Source organism: Sciurus carolinensis, unplaced genomic scaffold (genome assembly GCF_902686445.1).
Source record: "Sciurus carolinensis unplaced genomic scaffold, mSciCar1.2, whole genome shotgun sequence".
NCBI lineage: Eukaryota > Metazoa > Chordata > Mammalia > Rodentia > Sciuridae > Sciurus > Sciurus carolinensis.
The window spans coordinates 2,092,234-2,117,211 of record NW_025920127.1 but is presented as its reverse complement, the minus strand read 5'-3'; the positions used below and the strand labels follow the sequence as shown (position 1 = coordinate 2,117,211).

General features: G+C 42.6%; 1 pseudogene; it reads left to right on the top strand.

Moving 5' to 3' along the window:
* The first annotated feature begins 13,396 nt into the window (after positions 1-13,396).
* LOC124973989 (poly [ADP-ribose] polymerase tankyrase-2-like) overlaps positions 13,397-24,978 on the top strand; it is a 48,017-nt pseudogene continuing 36,435 nt past the window's right edge.

The following is a 24,978-nucleotide window of genomic DNA, read 5'->3' as shown; positions in this document are numbered from 1 at the left end:
CTGGATGGGCTCTTCAGATCCCTTGCTTAGAATCAATTCCAGCTGACTTGCCCTCAGTGAAAAGGCAAGGCCTGGGCAATATGTGTCACCCCCACCCTCTTTTTCCTCAATGCTAAAATATGTTTTGATCATGGAAAGTGAAAATGTGTGAAGCTACCAATGAGCTTTCATAAATCAAACATTGTGCTTATCTGTGTAGCTGGTGCCCAAACCACAGCCCTCTCTCCTGGCTAACTGTGTGGTTAGGACTTCTCCAAATACCATTTGCTCCCTCTCTCCCTTGGTTGAAAACATTCAGCTCAGTAAGTTGAAGAGACTCTTTTGCTTAAAACTGGCACTGGAATGGATGAAACTTTGTGAACTGTGACCTTGACATAGAGCAATCAGATGGAAGCCAGCTTTCCTATTAACTACTTAGCAGGAATCATTCAGCAATAGGAAACAAAGCCAGTTCTAGGGAAATGGGAGTCATTTTCATGTGCTGTGAAGGTTGCTTGATCTGCTCCAGGAGGTCTAGGTTTGGCTACTAAACTTGCTAATGTGCCTCTGTTTATCTGTACAATGGGAGTAACAGTTCCTGCTGTAGTTACTCCAACAACAGAGAGGATCAATAAGAGGACTTCTACATTGTGTATAATGCTCCTTCAAAATGAAATGTAGGATTCAGGAAATGTCTACATGGCCCCAATATATGGTCTCTGTGTTAAGGAATCACTGAATTATTACTTGAGGGAAAAAACAAACAAACAAAAAAACCAAATAAACAAAAACAAAAAAGTTTTCCTAACTGCAGAAAATCAGAAAATTGCAGTACAGTGATGCAAAATGCTTATCTGTTTGTGTTCTGAGCTTGTGTCCTTTTGCTTTTCTATCATTGAATGCCTTTTGAATTATGAAATATGGTTATAGTAAATTGGAGGATATTTTGTTTTAAAACTCCCTTCCATATGAGTATCAAAAAGTAGCATCCCACATCAGTCTCTGAAATGTCTTTCAATATTTTCCTGACCCTCAAAATCCAATATATGAGTCTGGAAAAGTGACTCATGCCTATGACCCCAGAAACTCAGGAGACTGAGGCAGAAGGATCACAAGTTCAAGGCCATCCTGGGCAATTCAGCAAGACCTTGTCTCAAAATAAAAAGAAAACAAAAGAGCTGGGGATGTAGCTCAGTGGTAAAAAGTAACTGTGTTCAATCCCCAGTACGAAAACAGAACAACACAACAATTCAAGGTAACTTTGCAAAATCCCTTTGGCAGGAATGTTATTATTGTGGAGAGTGCATTTTTACACACCATGTGCATGTAACCTGGGTGTGTTCAGCATATTAAAAGAACTTCTTCACTCTTTCTGCTAAGGATTACTTTAGCTATTCTGGGTTTTTTATTCTTCCAGATGAATTTCATAATTGCTTGCTCTATTTCTGTAAGGTACATCATTGGGATTTTAATTGGAATTGCATTGAATCTGTATAGCACTTTTGGTAGTATGGCCATTTTGACAATATTAATTCTTCCTATCCAAGAACATGGGAGATCTTTCCATCTTCTAAGGTTTTCTTTAATTTCTTTCTTTAGTGTTCTGTAGTTCTCATTGTAGAGGTTTTTCACCTCTTTTGTGAGATTGATTCCCAAGTATTTTATTTTTTTCAAAGCTATTGTGAATGGGGTAGTTTTCCTGATTTCTCTTTCTGAAGATTCATCGCTTATGTATAAAAATGCCTTAGATTTATGTGCATTGATCTTATATCCCGCTACTTTACTGAATTCAATTATGAGTTCTAAAAGTTTTCTGGTGGAATTTCCTGGTTCCTCTAAGTATACAATCATATCATCAGCAAATAGGGATAGCTTGAGTTCTTCTTTTCCTATTCGTATCCCTTTAATTTCTTTGGTCTGTCTAATTGCTCTGGCTAGAGTTTCAAGGACGATATTGAATAGAAGTGGTGAAAGAGGGCATCCCTGCCTTGTTCCAGTTTTTAGAGGGGGTATCACAATACCAGATCTTCAACTCTACTACAAAGCAATAGTAACAAAAACGGCATGGTATTGGTACCAAAATAGAAAGGTGGATCAATGGTACAGAATAGAGGACACGGACACAAACCCAAATAAATACAATTTTCTCATACTAGACAAAGGGCCAAAAATATGCAATGGAGAAAAGATAGCCTCTTCAACAAATGGTGCTGGGAGAATTGGAAATCCATATGCAACAGAATGAAACTAAACCCATGTCTCTCACCATGCACGAAACTAAACTCAAAATGGATTAAGGACCTCAGAATCAGACCAGAGACCTTGCATCTTATAGAAGAAAAAGTAGGTCCAGAGCTTCAACATGTCGGCTTAGGACCAGACTTCCTCAACAGGACTCCCATAGCACAAGAAATAAAAGCAAGAATTAATAACTGGGATAGATTCAAACTAAAAAGCTTTCTCTCAGCAAAGGAAACTATCAGCAATGTGAAGAAAGAGCCTACAGAGTGGGAGAAAATCTTTGCCAATCATACTTCAGATAGAGCGCTAATCTCCAGAATCTATAAAGAACTCAAAAAACTCTACACCAAGAATACAAATAATCCAATCGACAAATGGGCTAAGGAAATGAATAGACACTTCACAGAAGAAGATGTACAAGCAATCAACAAACATATGGAAAAATGTTCAGCATCTCTAGGAATAAGAGAAATGCAAATCAAAACCACCCTAAGATTCCATCTCACCCCAATTAGAATGGCGATTATCAAGAATACAAGCAACAACAGGTGTTGGCGAGGATGTGGGGAGAAAGGTACACTTTTACATTGCTGGTGGGGCTGCAAATTAGTGCAGCCACTCTGGAAAGCAGTGTGGAGACTCCTTAGAAAACTTAGAATGGAACCACCATTTGACCCAGCTATCCCACTCCTTGGCCTATACCCAAAGGACTTCAAATCAGCATATTACAGAGATACAGCCACATCGATGTTCATAGCTGCTCAGTTCACAATAGCCAGATTGTGGAACCAACCTAGATGTCCTTCAATTGATGAATGGATAAAGAAAATGTGGTATATATATACAATGGAATATTACTCAGCCATAAAGAATGATAAAATGATGGCATTTGCAGGCAAATGGATGAAACTGGAGAATATCATGCTAAGTGAGATAAGCCAATCTCAAAAAAACCAATGGATGAATGATATCACTAATAAGTGGATGATGACACATAATGGGGGGTGGGAGGGGTTAGTGTTAGGGTTAGAGTTAGGGTTAGGGAGGGGGCAAGAATGGAGGAAGGAAGGACTGTATAGAGGGAAAAGAGGGGTGGGAGGGGTGGGGGGGAAGGGGAAAAAAATAACAGAATGAATCAAACAATATTACCCTATGTAAATTTATGATTACACAAATGGTATGCCTTTATGCCATGTACAAACAGAGAAACAACATGTATCCCATTTGTTTACAATAATAAAAAAAAGGACTTCTCCCATGATTTATTAATTCATACACTATTTTCTATAGATCTTATTTGCCTAGGATTGCACTGAATTGTGAAGAAGGTAAATGGGTACATGGAGGCAGAAAGATCGGCAGCTTTGAACTCAGAGCTGACATGCCCTTCTGGGCTAAATTTAAGACCAATAGTTTCCTTGTCTGCAAAAAAGGGGTAGATGACGATACTATTCAGAGCCTTTGGAGTAACTAAGTGCACAGAAACAGGCAAGTGACTAGAGAGACCAGCATTTTGTGGGTGCTCTGAACTGTTAATTCTTTTAAACCTTTACTTCCTAGAGTGCAAATTACTCTGTGGCATGGAGGTTCTTACAACTGTAAACCAGCTTCTCTGCCTCTGAACAGCTGCAACCCCACTCTCTTAATCCTCACATCTGGGGGTCCAAGATCAGAGGACTACACTGAGGCTCTCAAAGTTTCCTGGGCATAAGCCTCACCTGGAGGACTCCTTAAAACACAGCTTGCTGGGCCCAACTCCAGGTTTCTGATTTAATCGGTCTGACATGAGGGTGGAAATTTGCATTTCTGGCAAGTTCCAGGTGCTGCTGATGCTGTTGATTCTGCTGGTCTAGCACCACCTTTTGAGAGCCACTGAGCTAAGTATTCCCTTCTCTTTTCAGCTACAGTTCAGTACTGTGGCTCCTGACTGTTGGCTACAGCTTTTCTGGCAATTTTCCAAATCTGGCCTCTATTTAATATCTCCCATCATAGTGAAGACTCCTCATCCATCCAGAATATAAGGCATCATTTACCACCTCCTTCTCCCCAATCCTTTTTTTCTCCAGGTCTCATCTCCCTTGCCCAGGCCCAGGTTCCCACTCAGTCAGCCAGTCAGCTCTCCTGCTGCCCCCACCTGGTCTGAATGACACCCCTTCCCTCAGTGACTTTCTTGATCTTGTGCCACTTGATTCCCAGAGAAGGAATGAGTTTCTCCACTTCAAGAACTTGGTTAATAGGATCCTGACTAGAACAATGAAGCACTAGAATTGTCTGAAAAATTACAGCAGATTTTCTCATTAGGGTTATATTTGCCTCTTCCCTGTTGATGAGAACCATTGTTTGTTTCAACTGAGTCATCTTTATTCCAGTCTTTTCTGCTTCATAATAGGCATCTGTGCTTGCAGTTCAAGGGGTGAATTACTGTCTCATATTGTCTTGACAGGACTGTCCCTTTGGGAGCATCTTTCCAGAATGCCAGTTCTCACAGAGGTGCCAGAGGAGCTTACAAGTGATTATCTTTCACAGCACAGTTCCTGATGGCTGTCAGATTTCTGAGTGTTTCCCTGTGGGACTCAAGTCACTGTGACCTCTGAAGGCAGGCTCTAGAAGGTCACCTATCAAATCATGAGGGACCCCACCCCAGCTGCTCAGCCCCCATCTCAAACACTTTCTCAAACAGCGGATTGGACCTCTAAACAATACCAGCCATAGGAGAGTAGGGGTTGGCCTGTTACAGCAAGGAATTCATGAGGATCATTCGGTGCTGTTTTTAGAGCTGATTTTGCTGAACACATGAGGAAGAACACACGAGAACTCAAGACCCTGGGTGGGGAAAGCAACTCTTCTGAGGAGAAGCAGGATGACAGAGTCAGGATCCCAAAGAGGCATTTAGTACTTGTGTCAATAAACTGATAGGATTCAGGGGATATGAGCATCTTGGGGCTTTGTCCAGAGAATATCCAAATCTTTGCTTGGAGGTAGGTAACATTTGTATGAAAAGAACAGCTCTCTGGATTTTGCAAAATAAATGAGCATTCTTCAGGCCCTCTTCTGAGTAACCCTGGGCTACGTGCTTCCCCTCCATGAGCCTTACTTTCTTGTTCCCTTGTGTGTGGGGGGTTATCAAACCCAAGGCCTTGAGTATGCTAAACAAGCATTCTACCACTGAACCACACCCTCAACCTTTGTTCCCTCATATTTGAAATAAGATAGTGAACTTTGAACTGCTGACGTCAGGGCTATTATGGAACCCAAATGCTACTGTTGCTGTTGTTAATAATAATAATAATAGCAATAATAACAGTTATAATAACAATAAAAATAATTCATATCAGTTATTTTAGCAACAGCAAGCTTCTGTGGGCACTTAATGTGTGCTCAGCTCAAAGGGATTATCTTATGCTGAATAAAACCATTCCTTGGATAAAGAATATGTGGTATATATATACAGAATGGAGTTTTATTCAGCGCCATAAATATGAATGAAATTATGTCATTTATGGGAAGATGGATGGAGCTTGAGAGCATTGTGTTAAGCCAAGTAAATCAATACCAGAAAGTAAGGGTTGTGTGTTTTCTCTCATAGGGGAAAACTAGAGAGGAAAAAGGAAAAGGAAAAGAACAGTGTGAAGGGGATCTTGTGAAAAAGGAAGGTAGACCAGTAGAGGAAAGGAACTATGGGAAGGGAGGAGGGGGGGAGAAGGGAAGGGAAAATGCTCAGGAACAATATTGGCCAAATTAACTTGTTATATATAGTAATATCTAACAACTAATCCCACTGCTATGCATTATCATAATGCACCAAAAAAATGGAAGAAAAAGGGTCAACCTATTTTTACAGTAGCTCTGGGAGGTATATATGATCCTTATACCTGTCTTACAGGTGAAGAAACTCAGGCACAGGAAGGTCAAAGATTTTCTCTAAGAAAACACAATGAAAATTGAAGAGTCAGTACTTGAACCCACTTAACTGTGATGTGATTTGATCTAGGATAGATGTTAGAGTGATTTCAGTGAACCTCAGATGCCTGCATGGATGCAAGATGCTCTCTCAGCCAGGCCACAGCGTGCTCTCTGAGCCCCAAGCAGCCTCAGCTGCTGCCATCTTGTTTTCATGTCCTCCATAGGTTCACCTTTTCTTTTTTTCCCCTTTTCTTGCATTAGGAAAATGAGAAGCAGCTGTGAGCCCTGCAGATCGTCAATGGGATTGTAAGTGCAGCTACCTCTGCTAACAACTAATTCATTACCAGGTGGCAGACAGTTTCCGCTGCACTGTTACAATCTATTTGGCTTCCAGGTGCCATGTGAAATCAAAACCAATTTGTTCAGCAGCCAGGCCTCATGTTTGCATTCAGACAGGGATACTCTGTCTTCCTGTGTCCCTATGGGCACCTCTCTGCTGCGGAGCCATGTTCCTGGGCAGGAAAGTGTCTGTGCCTGAATGATAGAAAATGAAGGATGTGTTTGGGCTTGGGAGGAATTTGGTCCAACCTCTAATACTTTTTAAGAAACACCCTGCATTCTTTATTGAGTAGCCATAATGTGCCAGGTGCTGTGTCAGAAGCCAGGAAATGTGATGAAGATAAAATACAGGTTCCTTGTTCTTATTAGGTTGGGGAAAGGCACCAAATGAGCAAGTCTACAGATAAATAATGGAAATAACTTCAGAAAATGATAAGAGGCAAGGAGAAATTCAGCTTGTGAAGAACAGCAGGACTGGGCAGGAATGGACCTTTAGTGAGGCTAATCAGAGAGAAACTGGCAGAGGAGGAAATGGTTGAACTGAGATGGAAGCGGTGAGCAAGAGTCAGTCCTGGGTAATGTCAGGGAAGAACATTCTAGGCAGATGATATTTCAAGTGTAATAATCCTTATGTCTGTCCAAGTAGAGAATGTTCAAGAAACAAAAAGGAGGCCCAAATGGTTCAGGGGGTGATGACCGGGAAGCCAGTACCAGGAGAGATCAGAAGGAGCAAATCATGTAGTGCCTCACAGACTGAGAGCTTTCTGGGTACTACTTCTTTTGAAGTCCTCTGAGGGTCCAGCTAAGCAAGCCAGGGACGGCTTTCTGTGGATTCATCATATCACTAAAATCCAACTCTGAATCTTTCCAAAGCTAGGTCCATGTCTCTATATATCTCCCCATCCAAATCTCCCACAGTTCTGGTGCATAGCAGATTCTCAGGACAGCCTAATGGCTTGAGGGTATAGCTTAAGAAAGACTGAAGACCATAGAGACATGTCTCACTTATAGCCCAGGAAGAACTTACATTCAACAAAAGGTTGGATGTGGCGATAGGAACTACTTTCCCTGTTACTAGAGGTATATAAGTCAAAGAGAAACTATGAATTGGAAGGATCAGTTGGGTATAGGGAGGACTCACAACATTCTATGATAGAGGTAGGAGTGGTCACCCCTGTAATAATAATATTCCCATGTATTGAACAGTCAGTTTTATTATCTCATTTAATTTTTCAAGAAACCCATGACAAAGTGCCATTATTATTCTCACTGTTGGTCTTGGGGACTGAACCTCTGATCTTTTAAGGGCTGCATTCCATGAAAGGCCATTCCATGAAAAGCTGAGCCAGGCGGGTGGTCAGCCACAGAGCCTTGGACACACTCTGTCTATTTGCATCTCCCTATGAGGTCAAACAGTGCCAGGAGACACCTGCAGAGAGGTTTTCCAGGGAATGGACTCCCACGCCCAGGATAGTAGAGCCTACCTGTGCCCAGTCCAGGCCTTGTTCACCCCTTCAAGGAGAGCTCAAAGGGCAGTAGGGCTGCACGTTTAGAAGATCACTGGACACACAGTCAGGAGATCTGGTTCACACTGATCCTGCTCATTAGCTCAACCTTTAGAAAACCCTTTTCTCTGTTTATGAATTTCCCTTTTTTTATTCTGTGAAATATGAATGGGCACATACCTTTAATCTATGTAGACACTGATCATGAAGACTCATGATCCCTAAAACCCTGCTGTCCCCTCCTCTGTCAATCATCCAGCCCTTTAATGTGGCCTGTGTTGCTCTGCAACCTAGGGTCCCTGCTCGCCCACACAGGGGGCTTACCTCCTAGTCCTCTCTGCCTCAGCTCTGCCAAGCTGCTTCCACCTCAGGCCTTCCCACAGCCTGGCAGGCCCCCTACAGTATCTTCCCTGGTTCTTCCTCTACACCCCGCTGAGTCCTCTTTACCCTGCAGTTCTCTGCTTCAGTGCTCTTACTTTAGGGAGTCCTCCCATAAGTTTCTTGCCCAAGTTCAGTTCTTCTTCATATTTGTTCAGAAGTACCCTGAACTTCCCTGTAGAAGCACTCAAGACAATGGAAATCAGACACTTCAGTCATTTTTTAGTCATCATTTTCCTCTCTTAGCTACTAAGCTTATTAGGTTATAAACTGTGTCAATCTTCTTCACAACTTTATATCCAGCATTAGAACCTAGAAAATATAGAAACAGGAAACATTTTGTGAGTCTCTGTGGAAAGTCTGCATGTTGCCAGTCAATCTCTCTGGCTTCAGTGTTGGTAGAGAACAAAATAGGATTCTTGTGGGGATAAAAATAACATCGACTAAGCTACCCTTTCCTGACCTGAAGGCAGGACAGAATATCTTATGCATTCCCATATTTACCTCCACCTCAGATTGAAGGGCATGTGTAACCTGTTGGCTCAATATGGAGTTCACTCACTGGACAGGCAATGAAAATGAAGACAGAAATGCTGATGAGAGAAAGGGTCTTTTTGCCTCATGGAAGACTCTGCCCACAAAGCAAGGCATAATCAACAAGGTCTACCAAAATAGTGATGAGGGAGCCAGGAGAGTGCCAAATCAGAAGTGTGGCCAGGAGGGACAGTGATGGGCAATTCATTTTAGTGAGTATTCTTGAACACCTGCCATTTATTAAGATGTTGAGCTTTGCTTACTTGTTGAAATAAAAATAAGTCTAGTAGTTAGCAGCTCATATTCAGTGATTAGTGATTTACTCAAATGAATTTAAGTTTTATGTAGTGAATTCAGGTAGATCTAAAATTAAAGTCTTTGCTCTTAACCTCTGGGTTTTATCACTTCATGTCACAAAAGGAACAAGACTGATCTGGGGCTTTGAGGGTTTATAGGCTGGTGTGCATTGCACCCAACCCATTATTAATTCAGCATGTCTGTCCGCTTGCTTTGTCCTATTGTTACAACAGGACATTGGCTAGACAGCTGGCTAGAGAAACAGAAGTGTGAAATGTATGACATGAAGCAGTGAGAGTATATGCCTAATTTTTAAGTGAGGGTCCAAAGATCTGAATTCAAGCTCAGGGCCTAGTTTTCCTTGTTGGTATGTGCCTGCACTGAGTTCACCTTTCCCCCTGAGGCAGAAACTCTGCTTGGGAGTCAAGGGATGTTCTGTTATCCCTCAGAATGATGTATTAGAGGGAAATGAAACTTCTGAGACTTTGTTGACATCTCTAGAATCTGCTGGGTTCCATCCTGTCTCAGAACTTCCTGCAGGTCTCCTCTCAGACAGTGGAGGCTAGCATTACAGGGATTCTCCTCAAAGGACCCAGAACCGATGAACTTTCACTTAGGCTCAGGACTTAAACCAAAGAGGAGCAGGAATCTGAGTACTGATCTTTAGGGTTCCTGTCCAATGCCCCACAGCCAGGCTATCTGCCTGCCTGCAAAGGGGAGCAGAGGCCCTCCTTTGGATTTCTGAAATGGTGGGGGTTTGGCCTTGCTTTGTGAGTGGTCAGGTGGCAGGCTGACAGTGTGGTAGCTACTTTCTGCTCACCCATGCAGTGGGCAGATCCAGTGGGCCTTAATGCCCCAAAAAATAGGCTCAACTAACTCATCAACTTGTGCACAATGCAGATGGTTGATGATCGGGTGACCACTCACTCCATCTTATGTTTGGTAAGGTGCCCACTTCTCCTGATGGCACCTCTCTCTGGAGTTGCTAAAATGTCCCTTTCAAAAGACAAGAAACTGAATCCTGAGAAGCCAAGCAGTTTTCTCTGGTTCTGTATGATCTCTTTTCTGCTGAAGTCACTACTCTGTGGGCTATTTTTTTGTTGTTGTTGTTGTTTTATCCTTGGTTCTTCTGTTATTTCTGAAAACATTTAGCCTTGGACAGTTCTGGACTAATAGTTGGCAAATTTTCGCACTTTACTTGATTCATACTCATTCATTCCTGCCTAAATGTAGATAAGTCTCTGCTCTCCAGAAGCTACAGTCTAGCAAGGGTTGTAATTCACAAACACTTGAGTGGTTGTATTCATTCATTCATTCATCCATTCGTTCAAAAAATGTTGGTCACACACACCGTGCCAGGGCCTGTGTTAGGAATCAGAAGCAGAGGGCCCATCAAGGCAGCCTCCCATTCTCCTGCACTTCTTATCTCTTTGGGATGAGTGGGGAGAAAGTTAAATTGAGGGAAAACACACAAATGAGAAAACTCAGCGTTTAAATGTTAGGAAGAAAATGTCAAAAGCGATGGGACGAACTGTGACAAGAAAGGAGAATGAGCCACTTAGGAAGACTGATAAGGAGGTAAGTTGGTAACATTTAGTTGAGGGCTCCATAAGGAGTTGTCAGTCTTGCTGAGATTTAAGGGCAGAGGGTAACAAGCACAAGGCCCTGAGGCAGGAGCAGAGCTGGAGTGTCTGAAGAACAGAAGGAGCCGGAGTGGCCGAAACTGAGCACAATGGCAGGAGAATGGCATGTGCATGGTGTCCAGGCAGGCAGTGGCCAGGTCCTCAGGGACCCAGAGGCCACGTGGGTTGAACACAGAGCAGCAAAGGTCCCGGAACAGGCTACATCTCAGGAATCTCTGCGCTGTATGTCTGATATGAATTCAGCGAGGGAGATTGTGTAAGACTGGGCCAGTCAGGAAGTTCCCATGTTTGCAAGAAGAGCAGGACCTGATGAGGACTGTGGACGACTTTCCAAATTGGCTGGAAGACAGGAATTGACTCTGACAGTGTGTGTGTGTGTTGGGAAGGGTGGCTGGACACCAGGAGAGAAGGCAAGTTGAATGGTCAGTAGATAGAAGATTGTTATGTACTTGTATTAGAAAACTCAAGATATTCAAGGCATTATCTGTTATGGATCAGATGGGCAGTTTCACTTAAAACCAAAGTGAGGTTTCTAGTTTCCTCTGAGATATATTTAAAGTCTGGAGATTCTTTTTTTTTAACAAGTGAACAGTGAACAGTTTATTAAGAATTAAATGAAGGGTATGGAATGTGATACAGAACAAGACACTCAAGATGGGTATAATAGTACTACTCACACAAAAAGTTAAATTTCACTTAAAAAAATCACAAGAAAAAAGAAAAAGCAATTCCGTCACTTAAAAGTAAGGGATTTCATGCAAAGCACTAAAAAAACCCAAATCCCAATCTCCTGATAATCAAAAAGCTACCTGAAAATATTGCCATGCTAACATATTACCCATGATATAATCATTCAAGGAAAAACACACTAGAGTAATGGATTAGATGAAATAACACAGTTCAAAATATCATACCATAAAATCATAGACCACAATGGTTTACATGACAAACTAATCCAAATTTACTCACAGGGAGAGTGAGTGATATGGGTTAAATGTTGAGAGACAAGATATGTAAATATAAATCCATTAATTCATCTCATTATTTTCTAATTATAAAACCTAGAGGCCTAGAGAACCTGAAAAATGTGTATAAAATTTGACATACTCCATTTGTATTCTTAGAAATGACTTTAGGATCATATTTGCAATTAGTAGAGAGCTGTATAAAAGCATTTCAAGGTCAGGATTTGACTTTTTAAATAATAATCACAATTTATATCACAGAAACAATTCCACAAATGTAATTACTTTGACTCTCATTCAGAACAAGAATCATGACTTTCTAGCACTTTACATACAGGTTACTGTAAAGGCCAGTTAATTTAAAGACTGAATAAAATGTCAAACAAAAGTGAAATGATACAGAGAGTGAAATGGAACATTTATAAAGACTTAGGTGGATAAAAATCTTTCCTTGACTTCTGAGGCAACTAGAGTGAACAGGTAAAAGAGAATGCCACGTCATAATGCATGTTTCTGTAAAAAAAAAAAAAGATAGTTTTACTTCAGAAAACAGGAATGGCATTTTATGGAATAGCAATTCCCTCCACAGCTACCAAACTGGTCAGCACATGGTGCCCAAATGAAAGCATATTTCCAATGAAGCATTGTGTCAAGGAGAGGTAACCCAGGATCAGAAAGCACCTGTCTCACTGCACTTGCCCATTCAGAGGCCAAGGAAAGACTGAGACACCTACATTCTTGGTTCTGGGTTCAGTTTACCATGGTGTATAGATTGGCTATAAATACAAGATCAAGAAAAAAAGAGCAGAAAACAAACAACACGTAGGATAAAAAAACTACCCACTCCTATTTGCTATCCCCCCTCCCTTAGATTTAAGGTAATTAGAAACAATTGGGCAATTATCCAGAATTACTTTTCCCAACCTTGAAATTTAATTTCTTATTGACATTCCATGAAAAAAATACCATAATTGTTCAAAAGCAAGATTTAACCTCTCTATAAAAAAACAGGAGCACTTGCTCTAATTGTCAAAGAATGACATTAGAAAAATTTCCTAAGTAAAACCTAGAGTTTGAGGCCAGAAAAGAAGCTTCTTTAATAATAAGGACCTAAGATATTTAAGAGCTCTTTGGAATGTGTGTCTTACACATACGAAGGCATCACAAATAAAATCCCCAGAGTATTCATAACATTCTTAAAGAGGAAGATATCTACTGAGAAAGAAATGCTTTCATCACCAAATTAAATCTGATAAATTAATCTTTCCCAACTAAGTTTCTACTAACAACTCAACATAGCCTCTGGAATCAAACATAAAGATAACTCGATCAGTATAATGCAAGATGAAGTACAGATGAGCAATACATATGAAAAAATTTGTAAGCCGATGAATTTTTTCAGCAAAGGAGAAGAGCTTAGAGGTCACCAGCTGCTTCAGTGATTTCAGGTTCAGTGGAATTGTTTCCTTCCCCAAACAACTGTTTATCCATCAGCCACACCTTCAGGCCTCACAATCTGGAAGGTAATTAAATATTCAGGATAAACCTGTTCTCTATAAGTGACATACTCAGCTAATGCTAGGCCACTTACACTGGGCCCACCAGTGACTGAATGAGGACCTGGGCCAGGACTCTGGCGAGCTGGCAGGAGGGGCCTTGCCAGCCTCCACTGCGGCGTTGCTTCAGGACCTGGATGGCTGGTTCTAGACACTGCCGCTGCCGCGGGGCAGCCAGGAAGCACCAACTGGTGCTAGGGGTGCGCGGCGGCGCGGCCATGGTACTGCGCCGAGTCTGGTGACAGTAGGGAGCCCAGCGGCCCAGGCCCTCCTGGTCTCCTCTAGGGGGCCTCGCCCTCCTGCTCCCGGGTCCGGGGCACATGCTGCCATTGCTAGTGCTGCTACTGGCGGCGGTGATCAGGATCATGTCGCGCCACCGCCAAGCCCTGCGCGCTGAGGCCGCGCTCATGAGCTTTTCGAAGCGTGCTGCAATAGGGACATGGAGCGAGTCAAGAGGCTGGTGATGCCCGAGAAGGTGAACAGCCATGACCACCCCGCTCCACTTCGCCGCAGATTTTGGGCAGAAAGATGTACCTGAATATTTGCTTCAGAATGGTGCAAATGTTCAAGCACGTGATGATGGTGGGCTTATTCCTCTTCATAATGCATGTTCTTCTGGTCATGCTGAAGTAGTCAATCTCCTTTTGCAACATGGCACAGATTCAAATGCTCAAGATAATTGGAATTATACTCCTCTACATGAAGCAGCAATTAAAGGAAAGATTGATGTTTGCATTGTGCTCTTACAACATGGAGCTGAGCCAACCAACTGAAACACAGTTGGAAGGACAGTATTGGATTTAGCAGACCTGTCTGCAAAAGCAGTGCTGACTGGTGAATATAAGAAAGATGAACTTTTGGAAAGTGCAAGGAGTGGCAATGAAGAAAAACCTTGTCTCTTCTTACACCATTAAATGTCAACTCTCATGTAAGTGATGGCAAAAAGTCAACTCCACTGCATTTGGCAGCAGGATACAACAGAGTAAAGATTGTACGACTGTTATTGCAACATGGAGCTGATGTTCATGCTAAAGATAAAGGTGATCTGGTGGCATTACACAATGCCTGTTCTTATGGTCATTATGAAGTAACAACTTCTGGTCAAGCATGGTGCCTGTGTAAATGCAATGGATTTGTGGCAGTTCACTCCTCTTCATGAGGCAGCTTCCAAGAATAGGGCTGAAGTGTGTTCTCTTCTCCTAAGTTACGCTGCAGATCCAACACTACTGAATTGTCACAATAAAAGTGCTATTGACTTGGCTCCCACACCACAGTTAAAAGAAAGATAATCATATGAATTTAAAGGCCATTCATTACTGCAGGCTACTCGAGAAGCTGATGTGACACAAATCAAAAAACATCTCTCTGGAAATGGTGAATTTCAAGCATCCTCAGACACACGAAACAGCATTGCATTGTGCTGCTGCATCTCCATATCCCAAAAGAAAGCAAATATGTGAACTGTTGCTAAGAAAAGGAGCAAACATCAATGACAAGACTAAAGAATTCTTGACTCCTCTGCACATGGCATCTGACAAAGCTCATAATGATATTGTTAAAGTAGTGGTGAAACATGAAGCAAAGGTGAATGCTCTCCATAATCTTGGTCAGACATCTCTGCACAGAGCTGCACATTGTGGTCATCTACAAACTTGCCACCTACTCCTGAGCTATGAATGTGATCCTAACATCATATCCCTTCAGGGATTTACTGTCTTGTGGATGGGAAATGAAAATGTACAACAACTGCTTCAAGAGGGTATCCCTCAGGGAATTCAGAGGCAGACGAACAGTTGCTAGAAGCTGCAAAGGCTGGAGATGTAGAAACTGTAAAAAAACTGTGTACTGTTCAGAGTGCCAATTGCAGAGGTATTGAAGGATGTGTCTACACCACTCCATTTTGCAGTAGGGTATAACAGGGTGCCTGGTGGAATATCTGCTTCAGCATGGAACTGATGTGCATGCTAATGATAAAGGGGACCTTGTACCTTTGCACAATGCATGTTCTTATGGACATTATGAAGTTGCAGAACTTCTTGTTAAGCATGGAGCAGTAGTTAATGTAGCTGATTTATGGAAATTTATACCTTTACATGAAGCTGCAGGAAAAGGAAAATATGAAATTTGCAAACTTCTGCTCCAGCATGGTGCAGACCCTACAAAGAAAAATAGGGATGGGAATACTCCTTTAGAATTTGTTAAAGATGGAGATACAGATATTCAAGATCTACTTCAAAGAACTGCAGCTTTGCTTGATGCTGCCAAGAAAGGTTGTTTAGCCAGAGTGAAGAAGTTGTCTTCTCCTGATAATGTAAATTGCCGTGATACCTAAGGCTGACATTCTACACCCCTACATTTAGTAGCTGGTTATAATAATTTAGAAGTTGCAGAGTATTTATTACAACGTGGAGCTGATGTGAATGCCCAAGACAAAGGAGGACTTATTCCCTTACATAATGCAGCATCTTATGGGCATGTAGATGTAGCAGCTTTATTAATAAAGTATAATGTGTGTGTCAATGCCATGGATGAATGGGCTTTCACACCTTTGCATGAAGCATCCCAAAAGGGACAAACACAGCTTTGTGCTTTATTGTTGGCCCATGGAGCTGATCCTACTCTTAAAAATCAGGAAGGACAAACACCTTTATATTTAGTTTCAACAGATAATGTTAGTGCCCTCCTTAACAGAAGCCATGCCCCCTTCTGCTCTACCCTCATGCTACAAACCTCAAGTGCTCAATGGTGCGAGAAGCCCAGGAGCCAATGCAGATGCTCTGTCTTCAGGTCCATCCAGCCCATCAAGCCTTTCTGTAGCCCGCAGTCTTGACAACTTATCTGGGAGTTTTTCTGAACTGTCTTCAGTAGTTAGTTCAAGTGGAACAGAGGGTGCTTCCAGTTTGGAGAGAAAGGAAGTTCCAGGAGTAGATTTTAGCATAACTCAATTTGTAAGGAATCTTGGCATTGAGCACCTAATGGATATATTTGAGAAAGAACAGATCACTTTGGATGTATTGGTTGACATGGGGCACAAGGAGCTAAAGGAGATTGGAATCAATGCTTATGGACATAGACACAAACTTATTAAAAGAGTTGAAAGACTTATCTCTGGACAACAAGGTCTTAACCCATATTTAACTTAGAACAACTCTGGTAGTGGAACAATTCTCATAGATCTGTCTCCTGATGATCAAGAGTTTCAGTCTGTGGAGGAAGAGATGCAAAGTACAGTCCAAGGGCACAGAGTGGGAGGTCATGCAGGTAGCATCTTCAAAAGATATGATAGTCTCAAGATTCAGAAGGTTTGTAACAAGAAACTATGGGATTGATACACTCACTGGAGAAAAGAAGTTTCTGAAGAAAACCACAACCATGCAAATGAAAGAATGCTATTTCATGGGTCTCCCTTTGTGAATGAAATTATCCATAAAGGTTTTGATGAAAGGCATGCATATGTAGGTGGCATGTTTGGAGCTGGGATTTATTTTGCTGAAAACTCTTCCAAAAGCAATCAGTATGTATATGGAAATGGAGATTCGGTTTTTAAAATAAGTTTTTAAAAATTATTTCGTATTGTACTTGGACACAATGCCTTTATTTTATTTAGTTTTATGTGGTGATGAGGATCAAACCCAGTGCCTCACACAGGCAAGGCAAGCACTCTACCACTGAGCCACAACCCCAGCCCCTAAAGTCTGGAGATTCTTTATCTCCTCTTTCTTACCCCTCAGAAGACACAGCCCAGCTAGAAGACATTGAGCTGTGCAGGATCAGAGCTGAAAGAGCCCTTGGAGTTTATCAAAGCTAAACCCCTCCCCAAGCTTGTATTTAATACAGATGGTCTACACTGAAGGTAATGGGTGAGCTGGTGTCTAACCTTGATGTTCCTTCCTGGCTGTCCACCAAGAGTCATTGAGCTTTGCATCTTCCATGCACCTCCTGTTGAGTAGTGGGGAGATGTGGGGAGGGTCTGTTCTCTTTCTGGATCACCTCTCTTGGCAGTTCCATCCCACTGTATCAGGTGGTGCTGGGGAGAACTGGATCACTGCCTCTGAACAGAGTGCTTTCCACACACTGAGCCCACAGCTAGTGTATGAGCTTGGAACAGATTGGAAGGGGCTGCAACAAGAAAACAAATGTCAGCCTCTGCATGGAAACATTGTGGAAAATGTATCCATTTCCAATGAGCCTTACCCAACCTTTAGCAACCTCTTCAGCAAAGTCTGCTGCCAATCACATTGACCTGTTTCATCTGCAATTCTCAAAGCATCCAGGAGGTCACTTAATCCTGATCTGTTCTCACTGCAGGACATGAAGCTCTGAGATGTCCTACTTAGAATCAACTTCTTTCAAAACTACCTGATAATATTACTTGATTTTGGAACTTATGTGCTTTATTTTGCATCATTGGTTTGCAGGGATTGAAAGAACAGCAGCCTCCTCCACTGCAGTTCTCAATGCTTTATAGACAGAAGTCACCTAATACATATGGGTTATATTCACCTGGACTTATATTTACAGCTGAACAGCTGTTCGTGTTGGCAAACAGGATTCCTAAACATCACCCAAAACCTGAGACAAAGCCAAGTTTCTCGTCAGTCAGGGAGGACAAACACTCTTTTGGACATAGTCTTCACATCCTTAAAAGTGGGAAAGGACAAAGGTGAGATGTCACTAGATTTGAAGTCTACTTTTAAGTCTTCCAGTGTGGGGAGCATGGTTAGGATTGGGATTAGGATTAGTGGACAATTTTGAAGGGATATGTTCAAAAAGTCTTAGGGCATAAGCTTATTTATTGATTTTTTTTTATTGGAGAGTTGATGGATCTTCAGGATGAACAACATTTGCAATATTTGTCTTCTTGGGCAAGAATTTCCTCAAAGAAAAAATTACATTGTTGAAGAGAGGATAACAGTAGTATAGTCATGTTAATATGAAACTGGGGGTTGGGGTGTAAATGGTTTCTTTCTCAACATCAATAAGGATGTGCCAGTCTTCCTTCTTCATAGAGCTACATCAATCCCAAGTAGCTACCATGCCTTTATTGCCAAAACCTTTGAGTGGATGCTGTTAAGGGCTTCATAAAAATACAAGTATTATTTCAGAAGCAGAACATAGTTATGCAACATTGTAAAATGAAGGCTAGAATAGATCAAGTGATCAGAGTCTGCAGAGAATTGAGAAAAATGCTAGAATTTTTAAAAATGTTTATTTTTACAGACTGCATTTTGATTCATTGCACACAAATGGGGTACAACTTTTCATTTCTATGGTTGTACACAATGTAGACTCACACCATTCATGAAATCATGCATGTACATAGGGTAATGATATCTGTCTCAGTCCACCATCTTTCATACCTCTGCTCCCCCCCTCATTTCCCTCTATGTAATCTAAGGTTCCTCCATTCTCCCACCCCATTAGGTATCATCATCCACTTATCAGTGAAAACATTCAGCCTTTGGTTTTTTGGGACTGGCTTATTTCACTTAGCATGGAATTCTCCTTGGCAATTCTAATGCAGCAGTCTAGCTCAGGGATGCTCACTGAAACACGTCTTAGATTGCTCTTACTTTCCCATCACTGTGGGAACTTGGGATTTTCTGCATCTAACTTCAGCCCCCACTCCCAGCTCTGAAAACCCTCAAACTCTGGACTTGAAAGTGTTGTCCAAGGGACTGACTACATTGCTCAGATGATGGGCCACCTGGCTGCACGTAGTTTTGTGTCCACTTTCACTGTTTCTTTCTCAGGGGTCTTTTAATGTATTTATTATTTTTTGGTACTGGGGATTTAACCCAGGAGTGATTTACCATGGAGCTATGGCCCCATCTATTTTTATTTTTTATTTTGAAAGGGTCTCATTAAGTCACTTGGGGCCTTGCTAAGTTGCTGAGGCTGGCTTTGACTTGAGATCCTCCTGTCTCCACTTCCTCAATTGCTGGGATTACATATGTGAGCCACAGCACCCAGCTCAGGGATACATTCTGAGGCTCAGTATAATTTTCTGCATGTAATATGACAAGCATTCTATTTCTGGGCAATCCAATCAACTGCACTTTGGGATAATTGGGTTCCAATGTGGATGCGGATAGTGAAGATTTTAAGACTGCTGGTTCTCTGTACCATGCAGCCTTACTGAGTTTGACAGTCCCCAGTACCTCAGAATGTGACTATTTGGATAGAGGGCTTTCAAAGAAGTGACCAATTTACAATGCAGCCTTAGAGCGGATGCCAGTCCCATCTTACTGATGCCCTTATGAAAAGAGGAAATCTGTCATGAGTGTGAGAAGACACAGGGAGAAGACAGCTGTCTACAAGCCCAGGACAGAGGACCACAAACAAACCCACTCTGTTGATGCTATCTCAAGAGACTGATGTTTACTGACCCAGAGCTGTGAGAAATAGCTTCCTATTGGTAGTGTAGCTGGTTCCCATTGTTTTGTATGGAAGCCTCTGCTAAATACCTCAGGCACCAGCCTTCCCTCTGGGCAAACCCAGTGCAGGCTTTGGAACTGCATGCCACAATGGCTCCTGCAAGAGCAGCCCTCTCTGTCATTAGGGGCTAGTGTGCTCCCTGTCAGGCAATTCATGATTTCACCCTCAATATTCTCTGGAGATGGAATTAAGCATGGTGGATTCTGAGGGATCTCACAATTCCTTCAAGGCAGAGGTCTTGGCACTGTCCTCACACACAGGAGTCACCTTGAGTACCAGCCTTTGTCAAGTAGGAGTGGGCCATTCTGAAGGTTCACAAGTTCCATCACTGTCACAAATACCTGAGATAACTGACTTAGGGAAGGTTGGTTTAGCTCCCAGTTCTGGAGGCTCCAGTCCGTTACTGGTCAGCCCCCTTGCTCATGAACCTGTGATGGGACAGCACATCATGGCAGCGGTGTATCGCAGAGCAAAAGTGTTCACCTCATGATGAGCCAGGGAACAGAGAGGAAGGGGCTGGGGTCCCAGTGTGGGCTTCAAGGGCACACCCCCAGTGACCCAAGGATCTCTTTCCAGAACCCAACTTGTGCAGTTCCATCACCTCCCAATACACTAGCTGGGAATCAGGCCTTTAACACAGAGACCTTGGGGAGGCAGTGAAGATCCAAACTGTAGCATCAGTGTAGGGAGGATTTGGAATATAATTCTGAATTAAAATTCTCAAAACCTTAGAAGTCTGCTGATTCAGCCACAGCTTCATGGTCAGTGACTGAGAGACTTACCCTTGTGTTTTGCAACCTTGTGATGGTTAATCGATTCCTGTCTTCTATTCCCCCGCCTCTGGCTGTGGCTTCTTCTGGGTAGCAGACAGGGGTGGTTGTTGTGGAAGCAGCAGAGATTCCTCAAGTGCCTGGGTGCATCTGTCCTTCTTGCTTCCTGTCCCTTGTGCTCTCTTCCTTCCCTTTGCCCAGCTACCTGGATGAAGGCCCTGTCTCTTAAGAGTCAGGGTCTGATTGCTTAGGAGAGCAACAGCAGGCTTGCTGAGCAGAAAGGGGAGCCCAGGAAGTTTCAAGAAGTGTTGGTGACATTGGAGGCCAGAGTTGTCCTCCCTGAGGCAGAGAAGGTGGTCACCTACTACCCTTGCTGCTCCTGTAAGGGCCAGGTGCCCTGCCAAGCTGGCTGTACATCAGCATCAACTGCCTCTGCTTCTACCCCTTCTTCCTGGGCAAGGAAGTCAAGTGAGGCAAGTGCCAGCATCTGCAGAGATTTGGTCCTTCAAGATAAAGTTGGCCCTGGGGTTGATTGGCATGGCTCCTGAGAGAAGCCATAAAAGGTTAAATTCCACAGCAGAAGATTTAATTGGGTGGTTGAGATGACAGCAAGTGATACTGGATTAGTTTCCAAATGATTTGTGCAGATAATTAAGTTTAATTATACATGCTACAACGAAGAAGCTTGATTTTTATTTATTTACTTTTTTATTTCTTGGAGACAATTCATATTTCTGCTATTTTGGGGAGCGTATCTGTGTACCTTGTTTAAATAGCTACTCAAGACCTTTTACTACCATAGATAATGTTGAAGATACAGTATCATATCTGATGGGTGAATATTTCTAAAGGAGTAGCATGTACTTCTGCTTCTTAATGCAGGACATCTTTTAAAACACCCGTCCTTGAACATCATGACTGTTGTATATGCAGAACACTTTACCTGGGTCCACTTCAAATCCAGAAAGAATTTATGACATCGCACCAGCAGTGGGCACTGTCCTCAGTATTGGCGTACCCATAGGGAAAGGCAAGGCCACACGTCACTTGTGTGTTCAAGGTTTCAAAAGACATTGCTGGGCTGGGGAGATAGCTCAGCTGGTAGTGTGCTTGCCTTGCAAGCACAGGGCCCTGAGTTTGATCCCCAGTACTGCAAAAAAAAAAAAAAAAAAAAAAAAAAAGGCCATTGCAATTGACAGCACTTTAAAAAGCCATTTCAAGAGCCCGTGCTGGGTGGCATGGGAGATGCACACATATGTATGGTTTTCTTTATTTATTCTCCAAGTGCAGACAGTGGGAGACCTCCTCTTGAATGTCTGATGCAGCCAGGCTCCTGCACATGCTGTTTTCTCTTTGTGTTTCAGCACCCGGCCCTGTGTGCCCAGTCCTCTGCTGACCTTGCTTGGAATGGGCCCCAGCATAGGCTTGGCCGTCCTTCTTTCCTTCTTTGTGAAATGCTTTTCCAAATGAACACCAAGCTTTTCCTTTTGTCCTTATCCTCTTTAGAAACACCTGTTTGTCCTTCAAAACACAGTTCAGATTGGTCACGTCCACCATGCCTTCCTTCTCCCCATATAATGTACGCCATATCTGTTTCTGGGCTGGGTTCTGCCAAGTTGGTGTTGCTTATTTGCTTGTGGGTTAGTTTTTCCTGTTTGTGCTGCTTAAGTGCAGGGCTTTTCACAGAGCAGTCACTTAATGAACTCAAGTTGGCAGTGTAGACCAAACTAGTGTGGGTGGAAGAGCTTGAATAGCTGGAAAAGAGTAGTCCCAGGTCTGACATAAAAATGAGGCTATTTACAATTCTAAAAGCATCCAAAATGCTATCGCTAAATAAGTGGAAGGAAATGTTAGAATATGACATTCATTCTCTGATGTGAAAAGGAAAGGATTTCATTTGGAACACTAAGGATTGTCACTAAACCTAATTGTGTTAGGATGATGGTATTTGGAAAAAATTAATTATTGCTAATATTCGATCATGTTTTTCCACTTGTTATCTGTATGATGAATTGGTTAACAGATATGATTTTATCTTCTCCCCTTTTCCTCTGCATTAGCCTTCTGCCTATCACTGTATCCACAGTAATTCTCAGATACATATTGTGGGGCATACCTGTAATTCCAGCGTCCCAGGAGACTGAGACAGAAGGATAGCAAGTTGAAAGGCAGCCTCAGCAAAGGTGATGCACTAAGCAACTCAGTGAGACCTGTCTCTAAATAAAATACAAAATTGGGCTAGGGATGAGGCTCAGTAATCAAGTGCCCCTGACTTTAATCCCTGGTACACCCCCCCAAAAAATCTGGGACTAGCAAGTTTGTTTAAAAATGTATCACCTGCACTATTTTACATTATCTTTATTAGTAGCAGTATTACTGAGGATTGAAGCCAGAGCTCTTAACTGTTGAGCCCCGCCCCCCACCCTAACCTTGGTTTTTGATACAAGGACTAGCTAAGTTACCTCCCTAGCAAGGAGGGATCCTCCAGCCTCCTGGGTCACTGGCACTAATGGCGTGTGCAACAGCACCTGGCTGTCTTTCTGGCAGTGCTGGGAATCAAATCCAGGGCTTCACACATGCTAGGCAAGTGCTCTGCTACTGAGCTATGTCCCAGCACCTGCTTTCTTTTTTCTAAAGTGAAAGTCTTGCTTTGTTGCCCAGGCTGGACCTAAAACCCTGGGATCAAGACACCCACCTGCCTCAGGCTTGCAGGTAGCTGGGAGGTGCACATACGCTGTGCCTGACTGTACTGTATTACCTTAGCATTTCATAGATTCTGCTTGTAGTGTCTTCTAAGCATAATAAGAGTCATGTGACACAGACTTGATGCTCAGCCCACTTCTGTGAACGAGAAATGAATAACCCTCTTGCACACTCCTTTTTCTTCTACCTTGATGTGTGAGTGCTGTTTTTGAAAATAGATTGTGTGTGATTCAGAAACTTTTGCATGAGTGTTGAAATATTCTTGAAGATGTGTGCTGTTGGATTGCAAAATGATGGTCCTTGAAAGTATACAGTAGCCAGCAACCTGGGAGATGACACTTCAATCTTTAATATAACCCTTGGCCCATGAGTTGGGTGTCACCAGCAGCTGTCAGGCAGTTGTGTACTCTTCCCCTGCACAGGCTTTGAGACTTTTGCATTTTAGCTTAAAAGAAACAAATAGAACGTTGGATTGTTATTTGCTGATGCTTGAAGTTTGGCTCTCACTTTATGGGGGATCTGATTTTGCATCTTTTCTCTTTCAGTTCCATTTTTAATCCCTTGAGTTGATATCCAGAAATTGGAAAGGACATCCAACGTCTTTGTGGCAGACACCATCTGGATCGCCACGTGGAATAAGGAGCGTGACTCCTCCATGTTTCTGATCCTGGATGCGGTCTTGAAGATCATGGAGCAGATGGTAGATGTGATGTTGTGGATGCTCTTGGGTAATGAGGTCTGGAGCCAGATGTGCAGGAGCCAAGCCAGATCACCAAGAGGTAGAGCTTCAGTCCCATGGTGTCCCTCAGCTGCTTGACCTTTTCATGTGCTTTGCTCAGCACCTTTTGGTTGTGAGGTCTTCGCTGTGTCCCTGGACATTGGTTTGAGGGCCTGTGTGCATAGCAAACCCCATGAATGCTCAAATTTCTTTCATAAAATGGCATGGTATTTTTATAGAAACCTTTTTTTGGTTTTTTGGTGGTGCTGGGATTGAACCCAGGTCCTTATGCATGCGAGACCAGGGCTCTACCACCGAGCTACACCAAGTCCTCATCTTTTCATCTTAAATCACATGGTAGAAAATGTTTTCAGAGCAGTCGAACTGATTTCGATACCTTTGTCATCAATAGAGTAAGTCAGTATTTTGTATAATTTGACCCATGGTGACACCAGTCATGGAGACTGTCAGTTTAGTAACTTGCAATGTCACTAAGGAATTCGGCTTTATCATCTGAAGTTCAAACACGGTGTTTGAGCTGGACTTTGATTTCAGGTTTGCAGATCATAACTGGGTAACTAACCACAGCTCTGATGTCAAGGTAAACTGTTATGAAAGATCCTATGAGGGACCACAGAGTACTGTCCTGGATTCAATTTTTGACATAGTTACAGAATCAGGACAGATTGAATACTACTAGTCATTAAACAGAGTTTTTTTTTTTTTTCTTTAATGTGAAATTCATATAACACAGGTTTTTAAGATAGTGGACTAGAGGGCGGCTGCATTTCATGTTGCTCCAGGACGCAGGATTCAAAAGAGGAGATAGTGAGAGACTTGGGACCAACTCAAAGCCGCTGGGTGAGTCTCTCGCATTGGGGAGGCGTCCCAGATGGGGCGGTAGCCCAGAACGCAAGGAACTTTGTGAAGTAGAGTTGCCCGGCAAGACGCCCCTCCCCCCACTGGAGCGGTAAACACGGACCACTGGGAACATCGTAGAGGTGGCTGC